The sequence below is a fragment of the Ailuropoda melanoleuca genome, chromosome 9 (genome assembly GCF_002007445.2).
Source record: "Ailuropoda melanoleuca isolate Jingjing chromosome 9, ASM200744v2, whole genome shotgun sequence".
Taxonomy (NCBI): Eukaryota; Metazoa; Chordata; class Mammalia; order Carnivora; family Ursidae; genus Ailuropoda; species Ailuropoda melanoleuca.
In genome coordinates this window covers 30,306,462-30,330,871 of record NC_048226.1, presented here as the reverse complement: position 1 = coordinate 30,330,871, position 24,410 = coordinate 30,306,462, and the positions used below count along the sequence as shown (strand labels likewise).

Genomic DNA, 24,410 nt, shown 5'->3' with positions numbered 1-24,410 from the left:
TATCAATAGGTACTGAGCCCTCCAAGCTCCAGTTCCAAATTTTGACCTTACTAGATTATAACCCTTCCCACTAATTGGTCCCATAATTCCTGGATTTGAGATAATAGAAATTGGGGGTAGCTAATATTTGATGAGTGTGTGCCAGTTTACCCAGCATGTTTATACCTCTTGGCTCACAGTATCCTCAGAAATAGACATTATTACAATGCTAATTCACAGATGTGGAAACTGATGCTCTGGCAGGGTAAGTGTCTTGCCCATAGCTCACGCGTATGGCTCTCAGATCCAGGCTCAGATCCTAAAGGCTGCACTTCCTCCGCAGTAGCCGCACAAACTGGAATTGTGAAGCTCCTTACCAAATGTCCCAGTTTCATTTTCAACATCCTCTGGCACAGTTCCACTGTCTCCACCCACACTCTGTGAGATTAAGCCCCAAGTAGATACAGGGAGAAAACCCCTTAAGATAAAGATCTAGTATTCATGCTAGGGCTGTGGTAAAATACCCACTGTTTCAATTATACAATTTTTTGTCCTGAAAAAGAACGCGGCTGGAAAAGACAATGCAGTCATTGCTAAATGGCTAAGATTGCCTGTATGAGTGTACAAATGCAAAGCCTTGAAGCTTTGGTCTGCCCCTGGCAAGAACCCTGTGGCTTTATTATTATTCTGTGCTGGTTCCTTTGCTCTTCATCACATCAGTTTCTCCCAGATGGGTATATTCTATTTTAGAGGCAATGAAATGCTGAAGCTGAAGCAGCCCTGAACTCATCCTCCATTCTTAAATGACACTGGAGAAGCACAAACCATTAGGCTCTGGTCCCCAGACGTGCTGTGAGTCAATACTGGGCCACGTCACAATGGGCATTCTGACATCCATGGCTTAATAGTGCCCTGGTTGTGGGCACACTGATATGAACCCTTGGTTAGAGTGTTGTCGTTTCATCTTTGCTATGGCTCTAATTCGAGGTAAGATACACACTAGATTGCGAGTCTAGAAATTCTATTGCAAACCCCCTGCACAGCTTCCCAGCCATGTGGTCCAGACCCCATCTAGATTAGCTTACTGTCTTTTTAAAAAATTTTTTTTAAGATTTTATTTAGTTATTTGTCAGAGAGAGAGCGAGCACAAGCAAGGGGAGTGGCAGGCAGAGGGAGAGGCACGCTCCCAGCTGAGCAAGGAGCCCCATGTGGGACTTGATCTGACAACCCTGGGATCATGACCTGAGCTGAAGGTAGACGCGTAACCAACTGAGCCACCTAGGCGTCCCCTAGCTTACTCCTTTTTTTAATGTCAGAGGAACATCAAGTCCATAAGCATATACCCAATTGTTAAAGACAGCTAAAAATTGTATTTTTATTGGAAATGACAATATTAATGATGACATTTTGAAGAAAAGTGCCCCTTGTGAGGTGACAATCCTGAAGGAGAAAAAAAACAAACTTCCCTGAGTTTGATGATGATCAAAGGATGATCGTGTGCCTAAATACTTAATGCATAAATGTACATTATTTTATGCCTGGTATTATTAGGCTAATATTGAATACTCTTGACATTCCATCAAACTGAAGCCTGTGTATCGAAATTTTGGCTCTGAGTATATTCATTGCAAAGGGCTTTCCGGACAATTAGCTAATAGCGCCTGTGGGGCAGGCACAGAACCCAGAGTGATTATCGTTAAGCTCTTCAGACCAGAACACGCTGGCAGTGAGACCCTCCCTTCTGTGTTTGTCATGAGAAAATCTGACATACTTAACAGCTCCGGGGAACAGCCATGCCAAATTGACACGCCAGCTGTGAAAACCTTCGGGGTTAAATTATTATTGCTCCAGTAGCTCTCTTCTTTGATCATGGCTTTGTATCATCCCTGGCTTTCGTGGAGGGTCCTGTGCCAGGAGTTAATTACAAAGTTCCAGTCCTGAGTATGTGCCTGCTATTGTGACCCACCAGCCAGTGAGTGAGGTCTTTAAAATCACTTTTAAATTTACCAACTGGCCTAAAGTGTACATCTTTCACAGGAGGGTGATGGTGAAATTGGCAGGTGAGCCTAAAGACTAATGTTCACTGTTTGTTTCATTAGCCTACCACTTTCAACACTTAACAACTGATAAAGAGGTTTTCTTTCTATTCTTACAAAGAAAAACAACAAGATAGTCTTAGATACCAGCTTGTAAACCTTCAAAGAGGGTTTATTTATTTATTTATTTATTTATTTTTTCTCCGTGCTCTTTTTCTTTATTACCAGGACAAATGGATCAGAGTCTAATCTGCTTACTATGGCAGTACTTGCACAGCAATTTTGATATGATCAGAGGATTATCTTCAGCATTCTCACACACTTAGATGATTCATTTCATTTTTAGTGTGTCAACCAATGTGGCAGACATTTTTGTCAAAAGGCATTTCTGGAATCTCAGTGTATTACCTCTTTGGGATTATACGTCTGGAGCATATAGCAGCCAATTTAGAATTATGGTAATAATCTCTTACAAGCTCACAAAAAGTAAAAAGGCATTGAACTGGGGCAGCACTAAGCTTGATTTTCACAGGAAACCACCTCCTGCTCTCTCCCAGTCGGAAATAATTTTACAATTCACAGATCATCTAATAAGAATACACAAGTTGTATGTTTTCCCATCACATGTAAAATCTTTAATGCTGAGATTTAGCAGCTAAAATAATTTTAAAATAAGCACCTTGTGTGATAGTGCATGTCATTAGCACAATTGTAAAAAAGCAAGTCGAATCATGCTAAGAGCTTTATCACTGCAAAGAATCTGTCAAACTCCTGCCTAGATGGAACACGATGCTGGGTCCGTGTACAGCTCCTGTCCTCCAAAAATATATAAGTAGGGGCAAAACACAAACAAAAGAAATAAGAGAATGCAAATGATTTAAGGTTTGACTCAATGGCAATGGCAGATGTCCCATTATGTACTTCCGTGATGTACAGACCCCCTTTATTCACGGCCCTTTTACTTCTATCTGTGGGCGCTGCTGTCTCACAACCCTGTGGTCTCTGAAGAGAGGCTTTTGGTACCAACACTGTTGCCCAAAAGCTCTGAACACAGCAAACTACAAAGGTTATCTCAGGGCTCAAGCTTTGGCAGGGACATCACAAGTTGCCACGGTGATTTGCCAACTTTCTCTTTTTTTAAAGCGCAAGCACAATGGCCATGTGTACACTCATAGCCATCAATATGTACAGCATTTGCTCCGAGAAGTATAAAGATAACCATAACGTCTGTTTTCAAGCAGCTTTAATCATTCTTCAGGAGGTACCGAAGGAGAAAGTCCTGATACTGTGATGCTCTGTTTCTAGTATTATTCCAGAATGATCTAACATAATGCTTACCGATCAAAATGGAACATGTGCCCCATGCACAGTTTTAACATTTTCTAGTTTCCCCATTACAAAGGTAAAAGAAAAAAGTGAAATTAATTATAATAATACATTTTATTTAATACTACCCTAAAATATTATCATTGTAGTCAATATATGAATGTTAATGAGGAGCGCCTGGGCGGCTCAGGTCATGACTTCAGGTTCTGGGGTTGAGCCCCATGTTGGGCTCCCTGCTAAGCGGGGAGTCTGCTTCTCCCTCTGCCTCTGCCTCCTGCTTATGCTCTCTCTCTCAAATGAATGAATAAAATCTTTGAAAAAAAAAGAATGTTAATGAGAGATTTTTACATTTTTGTTTCATATGAAGTGTTTGAAATCTGGGGTGTATTTTACAATTAAAGCACAGTTTGGTCTAGACTGGCCACATTGCAAGTTGATAGTCACATGTGGCTATTAGGCTGTAAAGTACAGTTCTAGATTGCAAAATATAAGTTTTGGTCTTCCGTTGATACATATGATGAATTGGACCACATGTACTTTGTGCATTATTCATCTCAGTGTTACTATTTTTATTTTTTATCACATTTGTTTAATTTTTTGCTTCCTTGTGATTTATTTCCTTGTTTGCAAGGTTATCAAGCAGTGCCTTCACAAGAGGTGGCAGGTTCTAATTGAAATAGGCCCTCTTAAGAAAAGGGTGTTGAGTTTCCTTCAGGACACCTAAAGATGCTGTTTGCTTGGGGATGTAATAAACACATCAAAAGATTAATTAAGAATTAGGTATGAAAATAAATATATGCAGTTCAATCACAAACCTGCAACTAATACAAACCCTGCAGAATTAGTCCCTACTGTGATTTTGTGTGGCCTTCAATAATGGAATCTTTTCCTTCTGTTCTGGCTTCCTTGCTCTCCACTGCTGCAAAACCACCCCATGACCTAGTCATACTGATTTATTTGCAGTAATCATTCAGAAGCCTATAAGACAGGTGTTTTTACCACTGTGTTACAGGTAAAAAAATAACAAGTTTGATGGGGTTCGATGAGTTGCCCAAGTTTACATATGTGCTAAGAGATAAAGCTGGGAAATAGGTCTTCTGACACCTTTGCAGAGCACATCCCATTCCATAGGAGGCAAGAAGTCTTAGACTTCACAGACCCTTTGGGAAGGGTGTCCTTAGCTACTCTATTGATAGCTTGAGTAGCCAGGCCAAGCTCGGGAACTGTTTATCATTAGCCTGCTGCTCTGCATGAGTCAAACACCATAGTTTACTGCAAGATTTGACTTGTGTTTTGCAGTAGAATACTGTACACACTCACCAACTACAAAAAAGCAAGGAATTATGGTTTTGTTTCCATTTCAAACCGTACTAAGTGTTTAACTTCTGTTATTTCAAAGGCTGATCAGTCTAAGAGCTTGACAGGGTAATTTGAGGGAGCATTACAATTGATGCCTTTGAAACTACTGTTGTGGCTTTGGGTTTTCCTCCTGTTGTTTCCAAAAACCTAGTATTTTATGTGGGTGAATGAAAAGTTGTTTTTGTTTAGGAAATTGCCTATATTAAAGGAATGAGTCTGTTGGTTAGCAAATATTTTAAAGGAAAGACCATGCAGTGACACATAGAAATCATTTCTTCACTTTTGAAATGAATGTGGCTTTGTGATTGTCCAGCTGCTTGCCTTCATGCTTCTTCCTGATTCTTTCCAAAGCCTACCTTATGCAGCATGTCACCACCGATTAGGATTGACATCAATAAATCAAGATGCAAAAAATTAAAATGTGTGCATCCTATTTTACTAGGGCTTCCTCATTATACTTTATTGTTGCATCATTGAAGTCAATAAAGAATCAAGAACACATAATCAGCCACACCTTTTAGGGCACTACCAAAGTGTGATGTGTAACCAATTGGTTAATTTTAAAATTTCAATAAAGACCCCAAAAGCCTAATCAACTCTCTGGTAACCATAAGCATGAGAAAGCCTGAAATTAGAGAGGGGATTTACTCTGAATGACAGCGTTTGTGTGCTGGTGTAGAGCAGGCCAGTTGGGGGGATACAACCAGTTTCTGTGCTATGAAAGGCACACTCAGGCAGATGTAAGACATTATCTTGAGCATATAGGGTGTATCAAAAGATTAGAGACCCAGTCATCAGGAATCATGAAGAAGCTGCCACAAGGAGCAAATGGTATCCCTAATGTTGGACATAGTAAAGAGAAAATCTCTGAACAAGAAATGCAGAGATCCTAGTTGGCTATCAAGGCAATTATGTAATAGATAGTAGAGCCCCAGTCATTGATCTAATGAACTGTGGTGGGACAATCTCTGATTAGCATTCCATCAGTTGGTCAGTTTTAGATAAGTAGGACTTCCTGTACCTTCCCAACATCTTCAAAGAGGAAACAAAAAAGGCAAGTACTTAATTTTTAGAACAAGTCTTACTTGAAAAATATGTGCAAATTTATAATTATTGAATATATCATCAAAAATGAGTTTGAAAGTACATTTGGAAATCACTCTGTTTATAAAAGCAATAACAAGTAGAAAATACTTAGGAATTAAAATGATGTGGAAATTCAAAACTACTAAAATATAAAAAAAGAACTTTTTGACAAAATAGATGGACATATCATGTTTCTCCACTATGTAAGCCAGCATTCTAAAATTACTAGTAATCTCTAAGTTAATTTAAAAGTTTAATGCAATTGCAACCAAAATCTAAACACAATTTTTCTTAAGATTGGGATAGTAGTGAGTCTCTGACCCAAGCATGACCAATCCTAGGCTGAATGAACTATTCAAATGATATTATTGAAGATTTGAATTAAGAGATGGCAGAGAGAATTTATATAATGCTGCAGTCAGGTCCAGGTAGAGAAGAAAATAATAGGGAATCAGAACTACTGCAAAGCTCCTCTGCTGAGAACAGTGTACCAATGGAACAGAGCCTCAGAGTTGATCCTGACTTTCTTGTTCCTGTTCCTATTTTTTTTACCTCTTTTGTGAAATTTCTTATTGTTTTCTTTTGATAAAAGTCCTCTTACTTGAGCAACCTTGAGTTTTCATCAGTTGACCAAAATAATCCCTTAGCTATGTGATTATTTCTGGGTAGTGGCCTTGTATTTTTATGTTCATTATGCTTTACAATTTCTCTATTTGTCCAATATTACTTTTGTAATCAGGATTTAAAAAGAGGTATCCAGGAGCACCTGGGTGGTTCACTCAGTTAAGTGCCTTCGGCTTGGGTCCTGACCCAAAGGTCCTGAGATCTAGCCCATGTAGGGCTCCCTGTTCAGCAGGGGGTATGCTTTTCCCTCAGCCCCTTCTCCTGCTCTCTCGCTCTCTCTCACTGTCTATCTCTCTCTCTCTCTCATGCACTCACATGCTCTCTCTCTCTCAAATAAATAAAATCTTAAGTAAATAATTTTATTAAAAATAAATAAATACATACATAAAAATAAAGAGGTCTCTAGGAGACCTAAAGGGAACTATGCTAAGTGAATAAGTCAGAGAAAGACGAATACCATATGATCTATATGTAGATTATAAAAAAAAACATATATGAATAAACACAAAAGCAGAAACAGGCCCATAAATGCAAAAAAAACAAACCGGTAGTTGCCAGAGGGGAGGGGAGTGCAGAGATGGGCAAAATGGATGAAGGCGAGTGGGAGATACAGGCTTCCAGTTATGGACTGAATAAGTCACGGGAATGAAAGCTATAGATAGCATAGGGAATATAGTTAATGGTATTGTACTAGTGTTGTATGGTGACAGATGGTAGCTACATGTGTGGTGAGCATAGCATAATGTATAGCGTTGTTGAATCACTATGTTGTACACGTGAAACTAATGTGACATTGTGCTGGAGGAATAGATCCTGGGCATTCAGGCAGGGAACTGCATTATTCTGGGAGCCACCTTTACACAATAGTCATTAGCGATTTGTAATTGTATATTTGTACTGCAGTTTCTACAAGTGGAAGTAAAATACTTGAAGAAATGACACCTTCCTCTAATTCTCACAATGATGCTGTGTGGACCAGTGACATCTTTGTTAAGTAGTTAGCAAAGAGGGAGTTAGCACAGGGTACCAGCTGTGGTTTCAGTGCACAAAAGTCAGGCAGTCTGGTGAGAAATTAGGTATCAGCAGAAGAGAGAAACGAGTCACAGAGGTCAGAGATGGATCATGACCTGTTAGATGTCTACGGGAAGTTGGAACTTGAACTTGGATGATTTAAGAATGCCAGCAATATAGAAAAGAGCATCTTGGTGGCAGAGAAAAGGTATGTGAAAATGATATCATTATATGTGAGTAAAAAGATGCACATATGTTTACTTGCATTGATGTTTGGTGGTTTTTGATCTGTCAACTTTACCTAGCACTTGAGGACAATCAGATATTAGCAGATATCACCTCTGTTATGTTCCATGAACAGTTGTAGAAAACATGAGTTAACAATGAGATAGCCCTTGTATTTTGGTCCTGTCCCCACATTTAGTGGGTTGGACAAGAAGAATTACGGCAAAAAAAGGTTATGCAGAAAGTCTTTATATTTAAGGTGTCATACTCAGTGTCATTTTGTGCTGGAGGAAGGCAGAAATAACATCAAAGGGTGATAAGCTCAATATCTAGAAATGATTGAATGCAACCATTTTAACTGACCGGACAACTAATTAAGTAAATGTAAGGATAGCATGTTTGACATGACTGATTTTAGTAAAAACTGTACTAATCCATAATATAACTGAATCTAGACAGGCACATTAGATAAATCAGATGCACACAGAAACCCTGTAAGAGGAACCAGTTCTGGATAACTCATTCTGAACCCCAGGAGGACCCAGAACATTTGCTTAGAGTAAGAAAGTTCCTGCTTTGAGCATACATCCATTTTGTTTAAATAATATATCATCTGAAATAATAATGTCAGTCCTGAATATGTAATTTGGGGGTGTATCTATAAGAAAATAGTCACGCAAGCTCTTCAAGTATATTTTACCATAGTGGTTAATTTTTTAAAGAATAAAAATTTTAAATATATGAACCAATGTAACCCAAAGCATTTTTACAGTATTACACACACACACACACACACACACACACACACACACTAAAATATTTTTTTAAAAAAAGCCATTTTTAGTCCAGTAGTTCCCTTGGCAAGGACAGCTCCCCTTGACTATTACCAAACGGTACTATCTTTGTTGATCCAGCCAAGAAGCCTCACCTCCCTACCAGTTTATCCATCACTACCTTCACCATGAAGCCTTGCTGGCAGGGAAAGGCAAAGGTATTATCACTCCTCCCTATCCCTGGGTAACCTCCAGATGACAGATGACCTCCAGCACACCCTTGTTTAACAGGTAACTGTCTTCACCTGCCAGGTCATCTGCACACAGAGTGAAGGTGTTCAACTGATCAGGAGCAAAAAACAAAACAACACAGGGATACTAAAACGTCTTTGATGGGAGAGTGAATTCTTATATGCACATGTGATGGTTTGTGGGTGTTGTTGTGGTTGTTGTTAGAATTTGTGGAAAGATCAATAAAGAAACACCAAGGCAGTTAACAGCAAAGGTTCTTCATTTCCACCTATAGGGATCCCTTTAAGTGAGGATTTCAGCCACAGCCCTATGGATGAGTGCATTCATTTTGTCTCACATTTCAATACCAGTAGTTTATAATTAGTGTCCTGGAGCGGTACTTATGGTCCTTAAAACCCTCATGAGTGCCTCCAAGATTTTACCAATGCATACAATTTGTTTTTCTAAAAATGAGTACAGTTACCCCAGGTGACCTTTGTCAGGAGAAGATGGAAGCCGGGGGATCCTGAGACACAACTCAGAGTAGGGAAAAACTGGTTGCAGATTATGAGACACATAAGAAAAACCTCTGACTGTATCTACAATGGGGCCAAGCCATGACTCAGCAGTTCTATTAACACAGAGCCATGTGGGTTTGGAGCACAAAGTGAATAGCAAAACAACTGTAGAAATATTTTTTTTCCATTTTCTATAATTTCTTTTTTAAAAGTGGTGTTTACTTTTTACATCCTTCAGCGTTGCCTCCATGAATTCCCATATTGGAAGGTGTGTCGTGAACACAGCAAGGTGAAGAACCAGTTTGCTTATTGGATCAAGGCCCACCCTAATGGCTTCATTTTAACTTAATTACCTCATTAAATGCCCTATCTCCAAAAACAGTCACATTCGGAGGTGTCAGGGTGCTAGGGCTTCAACATATGAATTTCAGGAAAACACAATTCAGCTCCTAACTGACAGCTCATTACTATCATCTGAGCGGCAGGTTTTCGGTGACTTTGGCCCTTTCTGTTTGTCTCTTCATCCCCATGTTATGGTCCAGATGGATTAATTTTAACAACCACATGGACACACAACCAACATTCTAACTTCACAAATCCTCAAAACATCACGGTTAGTAATAACTCCCAGGAGCACTCCAAGAACCTCACTCCAAAACAGCTTCACATCAAAGGTAAACTTGCAATAGCTCCCCCACCCCCATCAGGTATCCCAATGGGAAGATGGCCATAACTACTGGAGCCAGAAATTTTAGAAAGGAGGGAATTGTCTTTGTTTAAGAAAATGCTATTAAAACTGATCTGGAGTGGCAGACAAGTCCTCAGGATATGGTTTGGCGGGAGAAAAGGAAACTAAATTAGATTAAACCTTCAGTAATATGGGATAAACAGGAATCAGAGAGGAAAAGTCAAGGGAGACTAGACAGACAAGGAGAGTGCTATGTTTTATAGCAGGTGGCTGGAGCCCGAGTTGGCAGAGAGAGAATTTTTCAAAACAGCTTCGGTCAAACACTACATTTTAAGTGATTTGTGTTCTGTGATGTGAACTCCTATAAAATCTGCTTTATATGAGGCCTCTTCCATATGGTTCCTCATGTAGAGGCAGTAGAAAATTAGTAAATCCACTTCTGGTTTGACAGGGAAGGAACAGGGGCAGCATACACAAAGTGAATGGCCCACCCATTAAACTGGTGGGGCTCCAGGAAGCCCAGAGACTGAGAGGCCAAAGTCTCTGCTTTTAGCACCAAATCTGCAGAGGCAATGGGAGGAATGAGGCTTTCATGGCACCAGAATAGGGATTCCAGCCAATGTCATCTGAATCTAAAGGACAATGTTATACAGCTGACTTTGATCAACCTTGTATGTCCTTCCAGCTCGCATTGATTATTCCCCCTCAGAAGTGTTCCCATTTTACCAGTAAACCACTTCCTGGTCTCATTTCCTTCCCTTTCCAATCTGAACCTCATTATCTACTACACAAAATATTTCTAACTACTTTTTTCTTTCTTTTTTTTTTACATGTGATGTTTTAATTTTTTTTAATTTTTTTTATTATGTTCAGTTAGCCAGCATATAGTAAAATGGAGTGTTACTCAGCCATCAGAAAGGATGAATACCCACCATTTGCATCAACATGAATGGAACTGGAGGGGATTATGCTAAGTGAAATAAGTAAAGAAAGACAATTATCATATGGTTTCATGCATAAGTGGAACATAAGGAATAGAGCAGAAGACCACAGGGGAAGGGAGGGAAAACTGAATGAGAAGAGATCAGAGAGAGAAACAAACCATGAGAGATTCTGGACTCTGGGAAACAAACTGAAGGTTACTGAAGGGAGGGGGTTAGGGGGATGAGGTGCCCAGGTGATGGGTATCAAGGAGGGTACGTGTTGTGATGAGCACTGGGTGTTATACACAACTAATGAATCGTTGAACACTACAACAAAAACTTAGGATGTACTATATGCTGGCTAACTACTTTCTATCTGCTTTCTAGTTGTAATTTTCAACCACGTTTAATATTCCCCCTTAAAAAATATTTGTAAAACCCTAGATTCTGCCAGTTACTAGCCCATTTCTCTGCTCCCTTTAATATCAAAATTCCTCAAAGAATTTTTCTTTTTCGTAAAGATTTTATTTATTTATTTGAGAGAGAGTGAGAGCCAGAGAGATCACAGAGGGAGAGGGGGAGGGAGCAGCAGACTCACTGATGAGCAGAGAGCCTGATGTGGGGCTCAATCCCAGGACACTGAGATCATGACCTGAGTTGAAGGCAGATGCCTAAAAAACTGAGCCACCCAGGCGTTCCCTCAAAGAATTTTTCTTACCAGATGTGGCACCTGATTACTTCCCATTTGCTTCTTACTTCACTTTGACTTAGATTTTTGGTACCACCACTATATTGTAATCTCTTGTCAAGATCAACAACGACCTACGTCTTGCCAAATTGTATGGCTAATTCCCAGACTCCATTTGTCATGACTATTTGGCACAATCGATCATTTCCTCTAACTAAAGACAATTTTTTCACTTGGGTTTCAGGATACCATGCTATTTCCTTCTGAATTCATTGTTCATCTCTTCTCTTCTTTGCTGCTACCACTTCATCTTCCTAAAGGCTAGATATTGGCATGACTCATATCTCAAACCTCAGCCATTTCCTGTTTTTATCTGAACAAATTTCCTAGGTTTCTTTGGCCCGTATTTGGTTTTAAAACTCACCTATATACTAATGTACCTCAAACTTATACTTTTATTCCAGACTTTCCCTTGAGTATCAAAGTTGATTATCCCCAACTGCCTTTCTAATATACTCTACTTGGAAAATGGCAATCTCAAACTTAAAGGGGTCCAAAGCAGAATTCTCCATTTCCTTCCACCCACAAACCTCCTTCCCATCTTCCCTATTTTAATTAATGGCATTACTGTGAGCCTGGATGTTGAGGCCATACCCTAGTTATCAAATTCTTTGTATCCAACTCCACATCCATTCTGAAAGTGTAGCCTATTGACCTATCAACCCCACCTTTAAAGTATTTCCCCAATCCAAACAACTCTTCCCACTTTCCCTGTTTCCATATTACTCTAAGCAGACACCAGCTCATAGCAAGAGTATTGTAGTAGCCAATTTATTTCTCCACTCTGGCCCCCTCCAGCCAATTCTCTAGTGGCAACCAGGGTGATATTTTTCATGTAAATTAGATTATACCACTCTCTCGTTCACTAACCTCCTTTTGACTTCCTTCTACAGTCCAAGTCCACTTAAGATACATATGATGCTTTCCAAAGCTCTGCACAATCTGAACCTCTACTGCTCCAAACTTATCTCTTACATCTCTCCATTTTCTTCTCCTTCATCTAGCAACACCCCAAGTGTACTTTTCTCTGCCTGGATACTCTTCCCCAGATCTTCTCTGGAACCACCTCTCATTCTATTAAGGTCCATATTCAAACCAAATCCCCTCAGCAAGGTCTTGTCTGAACAACATGTCTGAGATAGACCTCTTGATAAGTCTCCATCTGTTTATGTTTTTTCACTGTACTGCTTGACATTATTTTATAATCCTGTTTGTTTATTTTTTGTTTCACCTGCTAAAATGTAAACTCCATCCATACAACTCAACACCAAAAAAACCAAATAATCTAATTAAAAATGTGTAGAAGACATGAACAGACATTTCTCCAAAGAAGACATCCAGATGGCCAACAGACACATGAAAAGATGCTCAACAACACTCATCATCAGGCAAATGCAGATCAAAACCACAATCAGATATCACCTCACACCTTTCAAAATGGCTAAAATCAACAACAAAAGAAACAACAGGTGTTGGCAAGGACGTGGAGAAAAAGAAACCCTCATGCACTCTTGGTAGGAATGCAAACCTGTGCAGCCACTGTGGAAAACAGTATGGAGGTTCCTCAAAAAATAAAAAAATTTAAAAAAGGTATTTGATCCAGTAATTCCACTACTGGGTTTTTACCCAAAGAAAAAAAAACACTAATTTGAAACGATATATGCACCCCTATGTTAATTGCAGAATTATTTACAATACCTGAATTATGAAAGCAGCCTACACACACACACACACACACACACACACACACACACACAACACACACACAAGGAATATTATTCAGCCATAAAAAATGAATGAAATCTTGCTGTGGATGGATCTAGAGAGTATAATGCTAAGCAAAATAAGTTAGAGAAAGACAAATACCATACAATTTCACTCAGATGTGGAATTTAAAAAACAACATATGAAAAAAGAAAAAAGAAACAGAAACTTGACCACTCTTCACACCATACACAAAGATAAACTCCCAATGAATAAAGACCTTGATGTGAGACAGGAATCCATCAAAATCCTAGAGGAGAACATAGGCAGCAACCTCTTTGACATCGGCCACAGCAACTTTTTCATGACACATCTCCAAAGGCAAGAGAAACAGAAGAAAAAATGAACTTGTGGGATATCATCAAGATAAAAAGCTTCTGCACAGCCAAGGAAACAGTCAAAAAAAACTAAGAGGCAGCCCACGGAGTGGGAGAAGATATTTGCAAATGACACTACAGATAAAAGACTTGTATCCAAGATCTACAAAGAACTTCTCAAACTCAATACAAGAGAAACAAATAATCTAATCAAAATGGGCAGAAGATATGAACACTTTTCCAATGAAGACATACAAATGGCTAACACACATATGAAAAAAAATGTTCAAAGTCATTAGCCATCAGGGAAATTCAAATCAAAACCACCTTGAGATACCACCTTACACNATATGAACACTTTTCCAATGAAGACATACAAATGGCTAACACACATATGAAAAAAAAATGTTCAAAGTCATTAGCCATCAGGGAAATTCAAATCAAAACCACCTTGAGATACCACCTTACACCAGTTAAAATGGCAAAAAATTGACAAGGCAAGAAACAGCAAATGTTGGAGAGGATGTGGAGAAAGGGTATCCCTCTTACACTGTTGGTGGGAATGCAAGTTGGTACAGCCNAAAGGCAAGAAACAACAATTGCTGGAGAGGATGTGGAGAAAGGGTATCCCTCTTACACTGTTGGTGGGAATGCAAGTTGGTACAGCCACTTTGGAAAACAGTGTGGAGGTCCCTTAAAAAGTTAAAAATTGAGCTACCCTACGATCCAGTCATTGCACTACTGGGTATTTACTCCAAAGACACAGATATAGTGAAGAGAAGGGCCATATGCACCCCAATGTTCATAGCAGCATTGTCCACAATAGTTATTGTGGAAGGAGCCAAGATGCCCTTCAACAGATGATTGGATTAAGAAGATGTGGTCCATATATACAATGGAATATTCCTCAGCCATCAGAAAGAACGATTACCTAACATTTGCAGCAACATGGACGGGACTGGAGGAGATTATGCTAAGTGAAATAAGTCAAGCAGAGAAAGACAATTATCATATGGTTTCATTCATTTATGGAACATAAGAAATAGGAAGATCAGTAGGAGAAAGAAGGGAAGAATGAAGGGGGGGTAAACAGAAGGAATGAACCATGAGAGACTATGGACTCTGGGAAATAAATTGAGGTTTTCAGAGGGGAAGGGGGTGAGGGATTGGGATAGGCCAGTGATGGGTATTAAGGAGGGCACATATTGCATGGTGCACTGGGTGTTATCCACAAATAATGAATCATGGAACATTGCACAAAAACTGGGGATATACTGTATGGTGACTAATATAACAGAATAAAAATTATTTTTTAATAAAACTTATCTAGGGTTATTATTATGATCATTATTATTAATCACTATAGCCTCTGAAACCATGGCAAATGGTAACATTTTAATAAAATTATTGAATAAAAAAAAAGAAACAAACCAATAAACGAAAAAACAAACTCTTGACTATAGAGAACAAACTGGTGATTACCAGAGGGGAGGGGGGGGGGGTATGGGTGAAATAGGTGAAAAGGATTAAAAGAACATTTACCATGATGAGCACTGAGGAATGTATAGAAGTGTTGAAGTACTGCACATCTGAAACTAACACTGTATGTTGAGTATGCTGGAATTAAAATTTTTAAAATAATATAAAGAAAGAAAGAAAGAATAAAAATAAAGAATAATAACTTTTTTAAAAGTAAAATAAACTTAAAGTCCATAAGGACACTGTTTCCTCACCTTATTAAAAACAAACAAACAAACAAACAAAAAAAAAAAACCTTTAACAGTGCATTGCTCTAGTGCTTCACATTTACTAAGCCCAATTGAAGAAAGTGAGAGTGTTTAGCGATATGGTCCATACAGGCCAGACTAATGGGGAGAGAATACTATGGAGAGGTGGAAAGTGGATCTAGAGGTACAAATGGAAGGTTTCCAGTGTAGCCAACCCTGTGTCCTTTAGCCACCAGAGTTATCTTTCTGTCCAGTGAAAAGTTTGTATCCCTACACAGAAGACACACAGAGTGTGTAATCACAGAGTGATATCAATTTGATCCATTTCTCCCTAAAACTCAAAACATTAGCCATCACTAATGTACTTTACATAAGTTATTGGAATAAAGAGAAGATAGAAGAAACAGGTAACATAAACATAGCTGTTATACCCCTTTTTCTATAGCCACCCCTGAAGCTTCTGAAGGTCATCAGTTGGTTGATGGAACAGGTCAGATGCGGTCAACCTGCCAGAAGGGGACTCTGCAGAGGCTGATCATACACCACATCTCAGTGTTGGCCTTGCCTGTTTACAAATTGTGTTCAGCAGTCAGAACAGCCAGATAAATTTTGGTGAGGCAAAGTCCATTTTGTTGAGCCTATCCCTGTCCTCCATCCCCACCACCATGCTTCCTTTGCACATAGTCCTACTGACTAGATTTGTTGAAAAAGGTCATGGGCACACTAACCTGCCTTCTGAATATTTCCATGTCCCAGGAAATTCCCAATGTTCCATCTGTATACCCCTTCTTCAGACCACCTTTTCAACAACTATCCCGTCTTGTTTTATTTTCAGTCCACATCCAACCTGCCAGCCCATAAACCAGTGCTCATGAATTAGTATAGATTTGTACTTGAAGTCATCTCTCATTTCACACAATGTTTTCAATTTAAGGTTGTAGCCACTGAGATTTCCTTCCATGGCTGCCTTCAGGGCCACCCCAGAGCAGAGCAGAAGTGCCACAGACCCAGAAGAAGACTAGGCCTGTGCTTTTTCTTCACAGTTAATTGGTCACTGGGACATCGGATGATGTCCATGAGGCCATGGAATTGGGCTGATAGGGAAAATGGAAAATGATTAGGAATAAGTAACCTGGGAACCTGAGTTACTGGCCAGCACTCTTTACTTATGTTGTTTTATAATGGAATGTTTGGAGTATGTCAATATTTATGAACAGTTAGATTCTATAACACCCACTTCATGCCAGCCAGTTCTTTGATATACTGTGGCTGAGTGTGCATTTTCTATTAGGTACAGCAACAATCTATGACAGCCTTTTCAGAAGAATAATTCTCAGTTGTAGAAATACTTCTACTCTCTCCAGAGCCCAGGAGACTCACACTGATTCCCTTTCTGGGGCTTGCAACAGACCCTCTAAGATCATGGGGTCTATTGTGACATAAGTCCCATTAGGCAGGGCAGCGGGACCTACTGCTGAGCCTTTAAAAATTTCTTTGTTGCTTGCTTGGTTGGCTTTACCCTTGGTCTTACTCAAGATTATCAGTCTTATTGGTTACCAGATAAGTAGGTCAAAATAGCATGCCCAAATATGGGACGTGTTGCCTCTAAAATCCAAAAGGGGCCTCCAAATATTGTATTTCTTTATATACAGTGTTCAATGCAAGATGCACCAGTGTATTTCTCACTTTAGGAGAGATATCACAAAGACTCCTGAACCTCAGAATCTTCACTGGTGTGGCCGGTCCCTAAATCATTTACTCCTCAAGATATGTAAAACTTACAAAGGCATCAGAGATGCCCTACTTCCTTCTTACTAGGTCATTTTAATTTCATCAATTTAATGGACATTTATGATGTGCTGTTGGTTACCAATACAATCTACTTTCCTCTAGACAGACATTGTCCAATAGAAATATAATATGAACAGAGCCCCCCACCCCAGGTAGCTTTGTTGGTTAAGTGTGTGACTCTTGATTTTGGCTCAGGTCATGATCTGAGTCTTGAGATTGAGCCCAGCATCAGACTCTGTGCTGGGGGTGGAACTTGCATAAGATTCTCTCTCTCCTTATCCCTCTGCCCACCCCCACTCATGTTCACTCTCTCTCCCCCAGAGGGGGAAAAAAAGAAATATAATATAAACAGGAAATACAAGCCATATTTACCCCTTAATATTTTCTGGTACCCCAATTAAAGAGTAAAAATAAAATTAGTTTAATAATATATTTTACTTAGCCTAATACCAACAAAATAGTATTTCAATATGTGACCAATATAAAAATATCAATAACATTAAAAAATTTTTTCATTGGGGCGCCTGGGTGGCACAGTGGTTAAGCGCCTGCCTTCGGCTCAGGGCGTGATCCCAGCGTTACGGGATNTAAAAATTTTTTCATACTCAGTCCTGAAAATCTGGTATATGTTATTCTTACAGCACATCTATAATTGCACCAGCTACATTACTAGTGGTCAACTGGTCTGCACAGCCTTATGCAATCCGATGACAAAGAGCAGAGCTGTTGATGAAGGTTTTCCTTTTATCTTTGCCATATGAAGACAAACTGTTTCTGATAATCTATCCTGATATCAGTGNTTTTTTTTCATACTCAGTCCTGAAAATCTGGTATATGTTATTCTTACAGCACATCTATAATTGCACCAGCTACATTACTAGTGGTCAACTGGTCAGCACAGCCTTATGCAATCCGATGACAAAGAGCAGAGCTGTTGATGAAGGTTTTCCTTTTATCTTTGCCATATGAAGACAAACTGTTTCTGATAATCTATCCTGATATCAGTGGGGAAAATACAGTGATAGTAAATAGGTATCAGGGGCTATGTTTATTTCTGCAATAAAGAAATAACATCTGGAATCACAGATGTGATTGCATCATCACCTGGTAAGGTTTGCAGCAATATAGACTCTTTCTCCATGATCCATCTGGTTTTGTATTGTCTGAAAAGGCAAATTAAATGGTGATATGGTAGGAATAACTACTCCTGCACCTCTCAATTTGTTGATGGCAGGAAAAACTCTGTCGTTTCCTTAGGAGTGCTGTATTACCTTTGGTATACTATCTTGTAACTAAGCATATCTATTCCCATTATACATTTGGGGATTTGGGGAAGTAACCACAGGATGGGTTTCCACTCCTACTGGACTCTCTCTGGGACAAGCTCAAGCCAGCACTCTATCCATCATGTGACTTCCAGAAGATCCCACTTTGATCAGTGTATTATTGAAGGGGTAATTCCAGTCTCTGGATAGTAGCAACAATTTATACCCAGTAATAATAATCCTTAGAAAATCTATTTATTTCCTTTTTCCTAGGGCAATCACCCTGATAAATGGCTAAGGTCCCTCTAGAGAAGGTTTGGGAGAAGAATTACCATGTAGAGAGTCCTAACTCAGTTGGGCCTCCAATCTAAAAACTGACTTAGGTCTTAAAACTAAATAAACAGTCGTGAATCCCCACAACTAATCCATTGGCATCCACAGGGAGGAAGATAGGAGGGGGTGATACAGACCTTAGATTCCCTGTCCTTCTTCCCTCCAGTCTCTTCTCTGTGTTTCCTATCTGTAGAGACCAACAGGAACCCAGATTGCAGGTGAACGTGCTGATGTAGCCTGTACAGGTCAATCTCCCAGAACAGACAGCAGGGTAGAGAAGGGTGGAGAGCACACCTGCAGAGGCAGATGAAGGATCACTAGAACAGACTCCAAACACACACACACACACGCACACTGATGTATCTTTTTTTAAAATATAGATTAATTTCATATTACTGCTTTTACTCTGTGTGCATCTCAGAAACCATTCTGCATTGATACATAGAAAAGTTTCATACTTTTAACTACTGCATATTATTATCTGTATTTTGGATATATTATATGGATATATTATCTATATTATGGATATATGTATATTATGGATATTTTATAATTTATTTTATTTCCCCCTATATAGATAAATATTGGTTCCAAGCTTTGCCATTGCAAATAATGCTTCAATGAATATCTGTATAAATATGTCATTTTACACATAAGAAGGTATATGTGTAAAATAAATAACTAAGGTATTTTAATTTATAATTTAGTTTAATTGTGATAAAAATTCACAAAGTACATTTCACACTTAATTCTCTTATTCTTTAGACCAGGGCTTCTCAATGGGTGTATTGCACAGCATGCTCTATGGTGGCTTATAGGTGTGCCATTAGTAATAGCATGGAAGTGGGGGCTCGCCTGTATGCTGTATTTAGTATAGAAATATTTTCTCTTTTTTTATAAAAGTATTTTCTATGTGGTTCATGATTTGAAGAAATTATATATCTATTACCCAATATGAGCAGAGATGAAATCATTACATTTACATGATATTGGCTCCCTTTTCTCTCTTACACAACCTAAATTTCATTGATTATATGATTTGCATTTGTATTCCCTTTAAGTATTTTCTAATGGATGTGGCAGGTTGGTCCTACCTGCTCTCCTTCTGTTTCCCTGTGTTGCAGTGACTGAAAAGCTGAAGTCTCCATTTTTCAGACACTTGTAGCTACAGTTCCAGATGTGATTTAGATTTGATAAAGCAGGTGCACTCTCATGAGCACTGGGAGGCAGAGGTGACATCCATGTCACTTATGCTATTTCTGTTGGCAAGTGGAGTAATGTATGGATTTCTGCAGCAGCACCATGGGTGACCAGCAACATGGGTGTCATGATGAAGGACATGGGGTATTTATTCTCCTGGCGGGGACCAAGCATAGGCCTGGGTCTGGACCCAGGAACAATAGCTCTGCTCAGGGTGGCTTTTTCCCCAGGGTGGTTTCTTAATCATAGGTAGCAGTGTAGCTCGGGGTCAAAGTTACTGATCTCTTCTCCAACCCATGTAACTGTAATGAATCTTTTCTTTGGATCCATTTTATCACCAATTTACTTCATCAAGTTTTCGAAATCATAAAAACCCACTTAGGCAAAATTTTCACTATTCTTTTCCAACATTTTTCTAAGTGTTCTTTATCTTTGGTTTGTTTTTTCTATTCCTTTTCTCTCTTCCTTTAAAAAAAAATCTGTTGGTGCTTTCTGTTCCAAGTAGAGTCTTGAAGAAGAAAGTTTTTCCTGGGCCAGTTATAGTGGGCAGTTACAATAAGGAAGGGCCCAGGGCTTTCAAAGGCTTCAAGTTGAAGGCTCCTAGGAAATCTCCCTGGAGCACAGCAAAGTTTCTTATGATACAAACTTGTGTGAGTGGATGAGGTGTCTGGGTTACAATGGCCAGTAATGCCACAGCTGCTCCCTATATAGAGACACTCCTCCTACCATTTCCTACAAATATGGCATCTGCCTCATTTCGTCTTCAATCTTCCCTGTCAAAATGAGTCTCAGGAAGACCCCACAGCCAGTTTGTGCACCAAGGTCCCATTGCTTTGAAAAACAAATGTATTTTTTTTTTAGTTATTTTCTTGTAGAGTACGACACATGCTTTGGAAAACCAAGTGGAGAATTATGCTCAGGGAATTTTGTCTGAGCTCTCCAGCCTCAGGCCTCTTCCCTCTCAACTTCTGCTGGCCTCCCTTTCTGCTTATGACCATCCTTCCTTAGTTATTGTGGTTTGAGTTTACAGAGGTTTCCTATTTTAATTGAATACGGAGGTTTTCTTTTTCTTTGATGTTATTAGTAATTTATGCTATTAAAAAGAGGTGTCCATTTTCATATTGGGATTTAGACTGGGAAGTCCTAGTTGTGCTGTGCCTGGAGACAGAGGACATGGTGCAGACACTGAAAATCAGAGACAGGGAGAGTAAGAAAGTGATGGGGCCAAGTTCTAGGGGAGGCAGGGAAGAAGTGTCTAGACAAGTCTAGCACCATGCTGTCCCACACCTTTTCCACATAGAGCACATCAGAATTTGTGCAGCATATTGGAGCAAATGCACAACGCTGGCTCATACCCAGGTAGCACCAGCCTAAAGACTGCCCCAAGCTTCTTGAAACCAAAGAGATCAGTATCTCAGCACCTGTGGCTATCATCAGTACTACAATTTGCTCCATGAGGAGGCACTGAAGGAGCAGAAGGTTAGATGTGGTGAGAAATGTGATACAGGATCCTCTTATTTGGGACATAAGCAGATAACAAAAGTAGTAAAATAGATGGACCTTAAGATGCAGAGGTGATGTGGGATATTTACTAATAATTACAGGATTCATTGAATCTGATTCAAAGGTTCCACAAATATTGTGAAACACCTGATCATAATACCTATGCAGTAACTGTAAAATGACATAGAGAATCAATCTCTTTATCCTGGGTTGATTCTGCCACAGACACACGGGTGAATGTGTGGGTGACATGAAAGAAACCAGATGGAAGGGAGAAGCAGGAAGTCCAATCCTTTATTGCCAACCACTACACCATTGGGGGAGCGCCAAAGACCAGAGGGACAATGACGGATTTGGCATCTAATTCAACTTTTCTTCATCCACCCAATCTGCTCTATGAATCCAGTGTAGTTTGCTAGTCATGGAGTGCCTAGAAATGAAATCTGGAATGGGGAGAGGAAAATTTTTAGTGATGGGCTCGTTCCTCTCTTCAAGACTTTGGCTTCTCCAAGTGAGCCTCAAAGAGGGAGATAATAAATAGAATAGTATAGTATAAATAATTTCACTTTTTACACCAGAGTTATTCTCCTCTTTCTTTAAACCAATAAAAACAACTAATTGGTTTTTTGTTTGTTTGTTTTTTATCAGTCTGGATGACCCTTCACTTAGAAAAATATAAGCTGTGTGAATTCTATTCAACTTTTTTCCATACAACATAATTCAAAAGAAGCCTATCATAAACCTCAGATTTTGATCTAATAATTCCTAGTCACTAGACACCAATGGACACAATCAGTCATTGCTTTGAATGAATTCTCATAATATTTTCCATTATACAATTATTATTAAAGTAATATTTTATACATCATGCTTACCTTCTTAGCTTTTTAATTTTTCTCAGTACGCAGGGATTTATTTCCATAGAGTAATTGCTGATAATATAAAATTTTCAAATCTGAATATTCTTTAAATGGTTAACCTAACTTAAGTGAAACATTTTCAAGTAAATATTAGAACTCTCATTCACGGTAATCCAAAAATCTAGGCCAAAGATAAAAACAAGTAAATCTACAATCTCATATTAAATTCACAGTATGAAGTATGAAACTCTATAATATCTGAAATTAACCATTAAGCCATAATTAATTACTCATCCATGACAAAGTCATTGTTTCAACTGAACATTATTTTGAGAGTTAGGAGAGGTGGGTTGTAATTTTTGAAAGAGGTAGTTAGTAAGAAACTCCAGATAATATAGTATACCCCATTTCTTATTTGTCATAAGAGTTATTATGGTTAAATTTATTTTTACTATTAAGTTACAGATACCAAACTGATATTTAACCAGAAAAAGTTGTCTTCATTCCTATGGCATCAGTAATACTTTACCTGCTATTTTAACCAATATTAAGTGAATCTATATTTATTCTTCATACATACAATAAGAAAAGGCTTTCTTTTTGTTTAATAACTGAATTTTGCAGTCTATAGCAGAAGTAGAAAATAGCCATCTGGTCAGGCAATGCAGAAGTCTCTCATATCCTTATACTCAAAGGAGCTTACATTTACAAACCAGGTGCCATGCTAAGGGTTTTACAGAACCATCACATTTTATACTCACTCCCAACACTGTGACATAGTTATTATGATCTCCATATTTACAAATGAAAAATAATTGAAACTTAGGGAAGTTCAAGAACTAGTCCAAGGTTAAAAAGCAAGGATTCAAATCCAGTTTTGTTCCACTACAGAATAATGGTTCTCATCAATTTTTATTTTAATAGTTGATGTGGCAGCCATGAAAATATTGCTCACATATCCTGCAGAAAGCTGTAAATTCGCCTGATGGCCTTGCTGCTGCCCAGTTGAAATCTGTCTCCTCCAAGGCAGTTTGGGGGCTCATGAGCTCTCTATCAGCTTGGCCAAAAATTTCTGGAAACTACACTATAGTCAAGATGCTTCCTAGCCAATCCCCTACTTTCCTGCTCTCCTTCCAGATGGGTCATACTTGAAGTGGGGGGTGAAAGCAATCTAATTTTTTCCTGCTCCATCTTTCAATAAATTTCTTGCAGATAATCCTAGTTTTGTGCATGCTTTCTGGCAGACACAAACTAAGAGAAGATGTACTGGGAGTGGTCAAAAACATAGTAAATAAAATGAGGATTTGAGACAAGTTCACTCACTGTCTCGGCATAATTTATACAATCTACATTAGCGAGGTGTCCAGGATAGAATACACGGAAAATCATGTCTGTCCTGTCATCAGATCTTTCCTAATCCTTCCCTGGTAAAAAACATATGCAGGTCCCAATGTGTGGATGTGTGGGGAGTAGCTTGACTGGGTAAATGATGAAAACTTATATTGTCGTGAAGAGAGCTAATGACCTAAAAATCATGCTCAGTAAGATTATAATGGAGACAATTCTCAATGACAATCCTGGGACAGGATGTTGGGGTTCCTTATTTCCCTCCTAGAACAATGGTATTTGAGGCTTCAGAAAGTCAGTTCCTTGCAGGAATCCCACGTGCGCCTGACCTGTCTATGAGGTTCTAAATGAACAACACATGCTCTTGCCCATACTTAATGCTCTGTTTAATGATCTATATTTCCTAAGAGTAAGGCACACTTGAGGGTCATTTCCTTTTCTCTCATGATTTTCAGTGAGACATTCTATCAAGGGTTATACATACCATTGCGTTAATGATTTCAGGTGAATAGATTTCTTTGATCATAGATATATGCCAAGTAGAACATTAGGTTAGGGATGAATCCTGCCCCAAGGCAACAGGTTTATTCATTTAGGGAATCTAAATACAAATATATGTATATAATTTATTTCTCTGAAAGTGTCACTCCTAAAGGATTCTTTGGAAATAGAAGTCTTTCCTTTATACCTGAAACTGATCAGACTATAAATTGAGGAAATTTTTCCTTAAGTGATACCCTGGAAAACATTCACCTCACTTCTCTATACAAGTGTAG

The 24,410-nt window shown here is 38.8% G+C and overlaps 1 pseudogene; it reads left to right on the top strand.

Moving 5' to 3' along the window:
- The first annotated feature begins 23,772 nt into the window (after positions 1–23,772).
- LOC117803875 lies at positions 23,773–23,841 on the top strand (annotated as a pseudogene).
- The last annotated feature ends 569 nt before the right edge of the window (positions 23,842–24,410 follow it).